This window comes from Oncorhynchus gorbuscha, unplaced genomic scaffold (genome assembly GCF_021184085.1).
Source record: "Oncorhynchus gorbuscha isolate QuinsamMale2020 ecotype Even-year unplaced genomic scaffold, OgorEven_v1.0 Un_scaffold_714, whole genome shotgun sequence".
In the NCBI taxonomy this organism is placed as follows: Eukaryota; Metazoa; Chordata; class Actinopteri; order Salmoniformes; family Salmonidae; genus Oncorhynchus; species Oncorhynchus gorbuscha.
In genome coordinates this window covers 360,408-369,519 of record NW_025745776.1, presented here as the reverse complement: position 1 = coordinate 369,519, position 9,112 = coordinate 360,408, and positions in this window count along the sequence as shown.

Sequence of the window (9,112 nt, the reverse complement as noted above, 5' to 3'; positions counted from 1 at the left end):
CACCACCAAGCAAGGGGCAACACCACCAAGCAAGGGGCACCACCAAGCAAGGGGCAACACCACCAAGCAAGGGACAACACCAAGCAAGGGGCACCACCAAGCAAGATGCACCACCAAGCAAGGGGCACCACAAAGCAAGGGGCACCACCAAGCAAGGGGCAACACCAAGCAAGGGGCACCACCAAGCAAGGGGCAACACCAAGCAAGGGGCACCACCAAGCAAGGGGCAACACCACTAAGCAAGGGGCACCACCAAGCAAGGGGCACCACCACTAAGCAAGGGGCACCACCAAGCAAGGGGCAACACCACTAAGCAAGGGGCAACACCACTAAGCAAGGGGCAACACCACTAAGAGGGGCACCACAAAGCAAGGGACACCACCAAGCAAGGGGCAACACCACTAAGCAAGGGGCACCACCACTAAGCAAGGGGCACCACCAAGCAAGGGACACCACCAAGCAAGGGACACCACCAAGCAAGGGACACCACCAAGCAAGGGACACCACCAAGCAAGGGACACCACCAAGCAAGTGGCACCATGAAGACCAAGGATCTCTCCAAACAGGTCAGAGACAAAGTTGTGGAGAAGTACAGATCAGGGTTGAGTTATAAAAAAAATATCTGAAACTTTGAACATCCTACGGAGCACCATTAAATCCATTATTAAAAAATAGAAAGAATATGGCACCACAACAAACCTACCAAGAGAGGGCCGCCCACCAAAACTCACGGACCAGGCAAGGAGGGCATTAATCAGACAGGCAACAAAGAGACCAAAGATAACCCTGAAGGAGCTGTACAGCGCCACAACGGAGATGGGAGTATCTGTCCGTAGGACCACTTTAAGCCGTACACTCCACAGAGCTGGGCTTTACAGAAGAGTGTCCAGAAAAATGCCATTGCTTCAAGAAACAATAAGCGAACACGTTTGGTGTTCACCAAAAGGCATGTGGGAGACTCCCCAAACATATAGAAGAAGCTACTCTCAGATGAGATTAAAATTGAGCTTTTTGGCCATCAAGGAAAACTCTATGTCTGGCACAAACCCAACACCTCTCATCACCCCAATAATACAATACAATACAAGAATACAATGTTTTTCATCGGCAGGGACTGGGAAACTGGTCAGAATTGAAGGAATGATGGATGGAGCTAAATACAGGGAAATTCTTGAGGGAAACCTGTTTCAGTCTTCCAGAAATTTGAGACTGGGACGGAGGTTCACCTTCCAGCAGCACAATGACCCTAAGCGTACTGCTAAAGCAACACTCGAGTGGTTTAAGGGGAAACATTTAAATGCATTGGAATGGGCTCGTCAAAGCCCAGACCTCAATCCAATTGATAATCTGTGGTATGACTTAAAGATTGCTGTACACCAGCGGAACCCATCAGACTTGAAGGAACTGGAGCAGTTTTGCCTTGAAGGATGGGCAAAAATCTCAGTGTAAATCAAATGATACAAACCCCCCCCCCCAAAAAAAAACTATTTTAATTCCAGGTTGTGAGGCAACAAAATAGGAAAAATCACAAGGGGGGGGGAATACTTTCGCAAGACACTGTATATGCACACACACACCCGCAGCCCACTCACCTCACAATGTAATCTTCTCGAGTCAATACACACAGGTCAACTTACATGCAGTTACTGGGCACCTGTTTGTAATAGACTTCTCTCCATCTTTCTATCTGTCAGGTTGTTTTTGGTCGGTTCACGAGAAGGTCACCTGCCCATTCTGTTGTCCATGACCCACCTGATCCTGCTTTGTCTCCCACCTTGTCTCTCTCTCTCAGTGCATAGTGATGGTGCTGTATGTTGTCTCTCTCTCTCAGTGCATAGTGATGGTGCTGTATGTTGTCTCTCTCTCAGTACATAGTGACGGTGCTGTATATCGTCTCTCTTAGTACATAGTGACGGTGCTGTATGTTGTCTCTATCAGTACATAGTGACGGTGCTGTATGTTGTCTCTCTCTCTCAGTACATAGTGATGGTGCTGTATGTTGTCTCTCTCTCTCAGTACATAGTGACGGTGCTGTATGTTGTCTCTCTCTCAGTACATAGTGACGGTGCTGTATGTTGTCTCTCTCTCTCAGTACATAGTGATGGTGCTGTATGTTGTCTCTCTCTCTCAGTACATAGTGACGGTGCTGTATGTTGTCTCTCTCAGTACATAGTGACGGTGCTGTATGTTGTCTCTCTCAGTACATAGTGACGGTGCTGTATGTTGTCTCTCTCTCAGTACATAGTGATGGTGCTGTATGTTGTCTCTCTCTCAGTACATAGTGATGGTGCTGTATGTTGTCTCTCTCAGTACATAGTGACGGTGCTGTATGTTGTCTCTCTCTCAGTACATAGTGACGGTGCTGTATGTTGTCTCTCTCTCAGTACATAGTGATGGTGCTGTATGTTGTCTCTCTCTCTCAGTACATAGTGATGGTGCTGTATGTTGTCTCTCTCAGTACATAGTGATGGTGCTGTATGTTGTCTCTCTCAGTACATAGTGATGGTGCTGTATGTTGTCTCTCTCTCAGTACATAGTGATGGTGCTGTATGTTGTCTCTCTCAGTACATAGTGACGGTGCTGTATGTTGTCTCTCTCTCAGTACATAGTGACGGTGCTGTATGTTGTCTCTCTCTCAGTACATAGTGACGGTGCTGTATGTTGTCTCTCTCTCAGTACATAGTGATGGTGCTGTATGTTGTCTCTCTCTCTCAGTACATAGTGATGGTGCTGTATGTTGTCTCTCTCTCAGTACATAGTGATGGTGCTGTATGTTGTCTCTCTCTCTCAGTACATAGTGATGGTGCTGTATGTTGTCTCTCTCTCAGTACATAGTGATGGTGCTGTATGTTGTCTCTCTCTCTCAGTCAGCATAGTGACGGTGCTGTATGTTGTCTGATGGTGCTGTATGTTGTCTCTCTCAGTACATAGTGATGGTGCTGTATGTTGTCTCTCTCAGTACATAGTGACGGTGCTGTATGTTGTCTCTCTCTCTCTCAGTGCATAGTGACGGTGCTGTATGTTGTCTCTCTCTCAGTGCATAGTGACGGTGCTGTATGTTGTCTCTCTCAGTACATAGTGATGGTGCTGTATGTTGTCTCTCTCTCAGTGCATAGTGATGGTGCTGTATGTTGTCTCTCTCTCAGTGCATAGTGATGGTGCTGTATGTTGTCTCTCTCTCAGTGCATAGTGATGGTGCTGTATGTTGTCTCTCTCAGTACATAGTGATGGTGCTGTATGTTGTCTCTCTCTCAGTGCATAGTGATGGTGCTGTATGTTGTCTCTCTCTCAGTACATAGTGACGGTGCTGTATGTTGTCTCTCTCAGTGCATAGTGACGGTGCTGTATGTTGTCTCTCTCTCAGTACATAGTGACGGTGCTGTATATTGTCTCTCTCAGTACATAGTGATGGTGCTGTATGTTGTCTCTCTCTCAGTACATAGTGATGGTGCTGTATGTTGTCTCTCTCTCAGTACATAGTGATGGTGCTGTATGTTGTCTCTCTCAGTGCATAGTGACGGTGCTGTATATTTGTCTCTCTCAGTACATAGTGACGGTGCTGTATGTTGTCTCTCTCTCTCAGTACATAGTGATGGTGCTGTATGTTGTCTCTCTCAGTACATAGTGATGGTGCTGTATGTTGTCTCTCTCTCAGTACATAGTGATGGTGCTGTATGTTGTCTCTCTCTCAGTACATAGTGATGGTGCTGTATGTTGTCTCTCTCTCAGTACATAGTGACGGTGCTGTATGTTGTCTCTCTCTCTCTCAGTACATAGTGATGGTGCTGTATGTTGTCTCTCTCTCTCTCAGTACATAGTGACGGTGCTGTATGTTGTCTCTCTCTCAGTACATAGTGATGGTGCTGTATGTTGTCTCTCTCTCAGTACATAGTGACGGTGCTGTAAGTTGTCTCTCTCTCAGTGCATAGTGACGGTGCTGTATGTTGTCTCTCTCAGTCCATAGTGACGGTGCTGTATGTTGTCTCTCTCAGTACATAGTGATGGTGCTGTATGTTGTCTCTCTCTCAGTGCATAGTGATGGTGCTGTATGTTGTCTCTCTCTCAGTGCATAGTGATGGTGCTGTATGTTGTCTCTCTCTCTCAGTGCATAGTGACGGTGCTGTATGTTGTCTCTCTCTCAGTACATAGTGATGGTGCTGTATGTTGTCTCTCTCTCAGTACATAGTGATGGTGCTGTATGTTGTCTCTCTCTCTCAGTACATAGTGATGGTGCTGTATGTTGTCTCTCTCAGTACATAGTGACGGTGCTGTATGTTGTCTCTCTCTCAGTACATAGTGACGGTGCTGTATGTTGTCTCTATCAGTACATAGTGATGGTGCTGTATGTTGTCTCTCTCTCAGTACATAGTGACGGTGCTGTATGTTGTCTTCTCAGTACATAGTGATGGTGCTGTATGTTGTCTCTCTCACATAGTGACGGTGCTGTATCTTGTCTATCTCAGTACATAGTGACGGTGCTGTATGTTGTCTGTCTCTCAGTACATAGTGACGGTGCTGTATGTTGTCTCTCTCAGTACATAGTGACTGTATGTTGTCGCTCCCATCAAGGTAAGTGACTGCTGTGTGTGTGTGTGTCTTCTCTCCTAGTGAAGGTGCTGTATGTGTGTGTGTGTCTCAGTGTAGTGTGACGGTGTGTGTATGTTGTCTGTGTGTGTCTCTCAGTACATAGTGACGTGTGCTGTGTGATGTTGTCTCTCTGTCTCTGTGTACATAGTGACGGTGCTGTATGTTTCTCCTGTCAGTCCATAGTGACGGTGCGTGTGTGTTGTCTCTCAGTACATAGTGACGGTGCTGTGTGTTGTCTGTCTGTGTGTAGTGATGGTGCTGTATGTTGTCTGTGTCTGTGTGTAGTGATGGTGCTGTATGTTGTTTCTCCATAGTGACGGTGCTGTATGTTGTCATCGTAGTACATAGTGACGGTGTGTGTGTTGTCTCCTGTCTCAGTCCCACATAGTGACGTGTGTGTGTTGTGTGTGTTTCTGTACATAGTGACGGTGCTGTATGTTGTCCTCTCTCTGTGTAGTGATGGTGCTGTGTGTTGTCCTGTGGGTCCTACATCGTAGTGATGGTGCTGTATGTTGTCTCTGTGTACATAGTGATGGTGCTGTATGTTGTCTCTCTGTCTCTCAGTACATAGTGACGGTGCTGTATGTTGTCTCTCTCTCAGTACATAGTGACGGTGCTGTATGTTGTCTCTATCTCAGTACATAGTGATGGTGCTGTATGTTGTCTCTCTCTCAGTACATAGTGACGGTGCTGTATGTTTCTCTCTCCAGTACATAGTGACGGTGTGTGTTCCAGCGACTGTGTGTTCTGTGTGTCAACTTCTTCAGCTGTGTAACTGTCTGTGTGTGTGCCATGACCATCATCGGCATGATGTGGCTGCGTGAGACCTGTGGGCGCCCATCAAGGTAAGTCTGTGTGTGTGTGTGTGTTTCTCCTGTGGGTCCTACATCGTAGTGTGTGTGTGTGTGTGTGTGTGTGTGTGTGTGTGTGTGTGTGTGTGTGTGTGTGTGTGTGTGTGTGTGTCCTGTGTGTGTGTGTGTGTGTGTGTGTGTGTGTGTTTCTGTGTGTTTCTCCTGTGGGTCCTACATCGTAGTGTGTGTGTGTGTGTGTGTTCTGTGTGTTTCTCCTGTGGGTCCTTCATGTGTGTGTGTGTGTGTGTGTGTGTGTTTGTCCTGTGGTCCTGTCGTAGTGTGTGTGTGTGTGTGTGTTGTGTGTGTTTCTCCTGTGGGTCCTACATCGTAGTGTGTGTGTGTTTCTGTGTGTTTCTCCTGTGGGTCCTACATCGTAGTGTGTGTGTGTGTGTGTGTTTCTGTGTGTTTCTCCTGTGGGTCCTACATCGTAGTGTGTGTGTGTGTTGTTTCTGTGTGTTTCTCCTGTGGGTCCTACATCGTAGTGTGTGTGTGTGTGTGTGTGTGTTTCTGTGTGGTGTGTGTGTGTGTGTGTGTGTGTGTGTGTGTGTGTTTCTCCTGTGGTGTGTGTGTGTGTGTGTGTGTGTGTGTTTCTGTGTGTTTCTCCTGTGGGTCCTACATCGTAGTGTGTGTGTGTGTGTTTCTGTGTGTTTCTGTGTGTTTCTCCTGTGGGTCCTACATCGTAGTGTGTGTGTGTGTGTGTGTTGTGTGTGTGTTTGTCCTGTGTGTGTGTGTGTGTGTGTGTGTGTTGTGTGTGTGTTTCTGTGTGTTTCTCCTGTGGGTCCTACATCGTAGTGTGTGTGTGTGTGTGTGTTTCTGTGTGTTTCTCCTGTGGGTCCTACATCGTAGTGTGTGTGTGTGTGTTTTCTGTGTGTTTCTCCTGTGGGTCCTTCATCGTAGTGTGTGTGTGTGTGTGTTTCTGTGTGTTTCTCCTGTGGGTCCTACATCGTAGTGTGTGTGTGTGTGTGTTTCTGTGTGTTTCTCCTGTGGGTCCTTCATCGTAGTGTGTGTATGTGTGTGTTTCTGTGTGTTTCTCCTGTGGGTCCTTCATCGTAGTGTGTGTGTGTGTGTGTGTGTGTGTGTGTGTTGTGTTTTTCTGTGTGTTTCTCCTGTGGGTCCTTCATCGTAGTGTGTGTGTGTGTGTGTGTTTCTCCTGTCGGTCCTACATCGTAGTGTGTGTGTGTGTGTGTGTTTCTGTGTGTTTCTCCTGTGGGTCCTACATCGTAGTGTGTGTGTGTGTGTTTCTGTGTGTTTCTCCTGTGGGTCCTACATCGTAGTGTGTGTGTGTGTTTCTGTGTGTTTCTCCTGTGGGTCCTACATCATAGTGTGTGTGTGTGTTTCTGTGTGTTTCTCCTGTGGGTCCTACATCGTAGTGTGTGTGTGTGTGTGTTTCTGTGTGTTTCTCCTGTGGGTCCTACATCGTAGTGTGTGTGTGTTTCTGTGTGTTTCTGTGTGTTTCTCCTGTGGGTCCTACATCGTAGTGTGTGTGTGTGTGTGTGTTTCTGTGTGTTTCTCCTGTGGGTCCTACATCGTAGTGTGTGTGTTTCTGTGTGTTTCTGTGTGTTTCTCCTGTGGGTCCTACATCATAGTGTGTGTGTGTGTGTGTGTTTCTGTGTGTTTCTCCTGTGGGTCCTACATCGTAGTGTGTGTGTGTGTGTGTTTCTGTGTGTTTCTCCTGTGGGTCCTACATCGTAGTGTGTGTGTGTGTGTGTTTCTGTGTGTTTCTCCTGTGGGTCCTACATCGTAGTGTGTATGTGTGTGTGTGTGTGTTTCTGTGTGTTTCTCCTGTGGGTCCTACATCGTAGTGTGTGTGTGTGTGTGTGTGTGTGTGTGTGTGTGTGTGTGTGTGTGTGTGTGTGTGTGTGTGTGTGTGGGTCCTGTCGTAGTGTGTGTGTGTGTGTGTTTTCTGTGTGTTTCTCCTGTGGGTCCTTCATCGTAGTGTGTGTGTGTGTGTGTTCTGTGTGTGTTGTGTGGGTCCTGTGTGTGTGTGTGTGTGTGTGTGTGTGTGTGTGTGTGTGTGTGTGTGTGTGTGTGTGTGTGTGTGTGTGTGTGTGTGTGTGTGTGTTTCTGTGTGTTTCCCCTGTGGGTCCTACATCGTAGTGTGTGTGTGTGTTCCAGGTGAATCTCCTACTCCCGGTGAGTTTTGTGGTAGCGTGTGTGTTCCTCATTGCGGTGTCATTTGGGAAGACGTCCGTGGAGTGTGGCATCGGCTTTGGTATCATCGCCACTGGGGTACCCGTCTATTGGTACCCGTCTATTGGTACCCGTCTATTGGTACCCGTCTATTGGTACCCGTCTATTGGTGGCAGAAAAACCCAGCTGGATCATCAATGGCATCAGTGAGTAATGTAACACTGCTGTCACTTTCTGTAGAAAATCACTAAACTATGACTTCTACTAACAAGGATAATGTAGAGTACACATCAATATACTAAACTATGACTTCTACTAACAAGGATAATGTAGAGTACACATCAATATACTAAACTATGACTTCTACTAACAAGGATAATGTAGAGTACACATCAATATACTAAACTATGACTTCTACTAACAGGGATAATGTAGAGTACACATCAATATACTAAACTATGACTTCTACTAACAGGGATAATGTACAGCACACATCAATATACTAAACTATCACTTCTACTAACAGGGATAATGTACAGCACACATCAATATACTAAACTATCACTTCTACTAACAAGGTTAATGTACAGCACACATCAATATACTAAACTATCACTTCTACTAACAGGGATAATGTACAGCACACATCAATATACTAAACTATCACTTCTACTAACAAGGTTAATGTACAGCACACATCAATATACTAAACTATGACTTCTACTAACAGGGATAATGTACAGCACACATCAATATACTAAACTATCACTTCTACTAACAAGGATAATGTAGAGTACACATCAATATACTAAACTATGACTTCTACTAACAAGGATAATGTAGAGTACACATCAATATACTAAACTATGACTTCTACTAACAAGGATAATGTACAGCACACATCAATATACTAAACTATGACTTCTACTAACAAGGATAATGTAGAGTACACATCAATATACTAAACTATGACTTCTACTAACAAGGATAATGTAGAGTACACATCAATATACTAAACTATGACTTCTACTAACAAGGATAATGTACAGCACACATCAATATACTAAACTATGACTTCTACTAACAAGGATAATGTAGAGTACACATCAATATACTAAACTATCACTTCTACTAACAAGGATAATGTACAGCACACATCAATATACTAAACTATGACTTCTACTAACATAATGTACAATCAATATACTAAACTATGACTTCTAAACTAACACTAACAGGGATAATGTACAGCACACATCAATATACTAAACTATCACTTCTACTAACAAGGTTAATGTACAGCACACATCAATATACTAAACTATCACTTCTACTAACAAGGTTAATGTACAGCACACATCAATATACTAAACTATCACTTCTACTAACAAGGATAATGTACAGCACACATCAATATACTAAACTATCACTTCTACTAACAAGGATAATGTAGAGTACACATCAATATACTAAACTATCACTTCTACTAACAAGGATAATGTAGAGTACACATCAATATACTAAACTATCACTTCTACTAACAA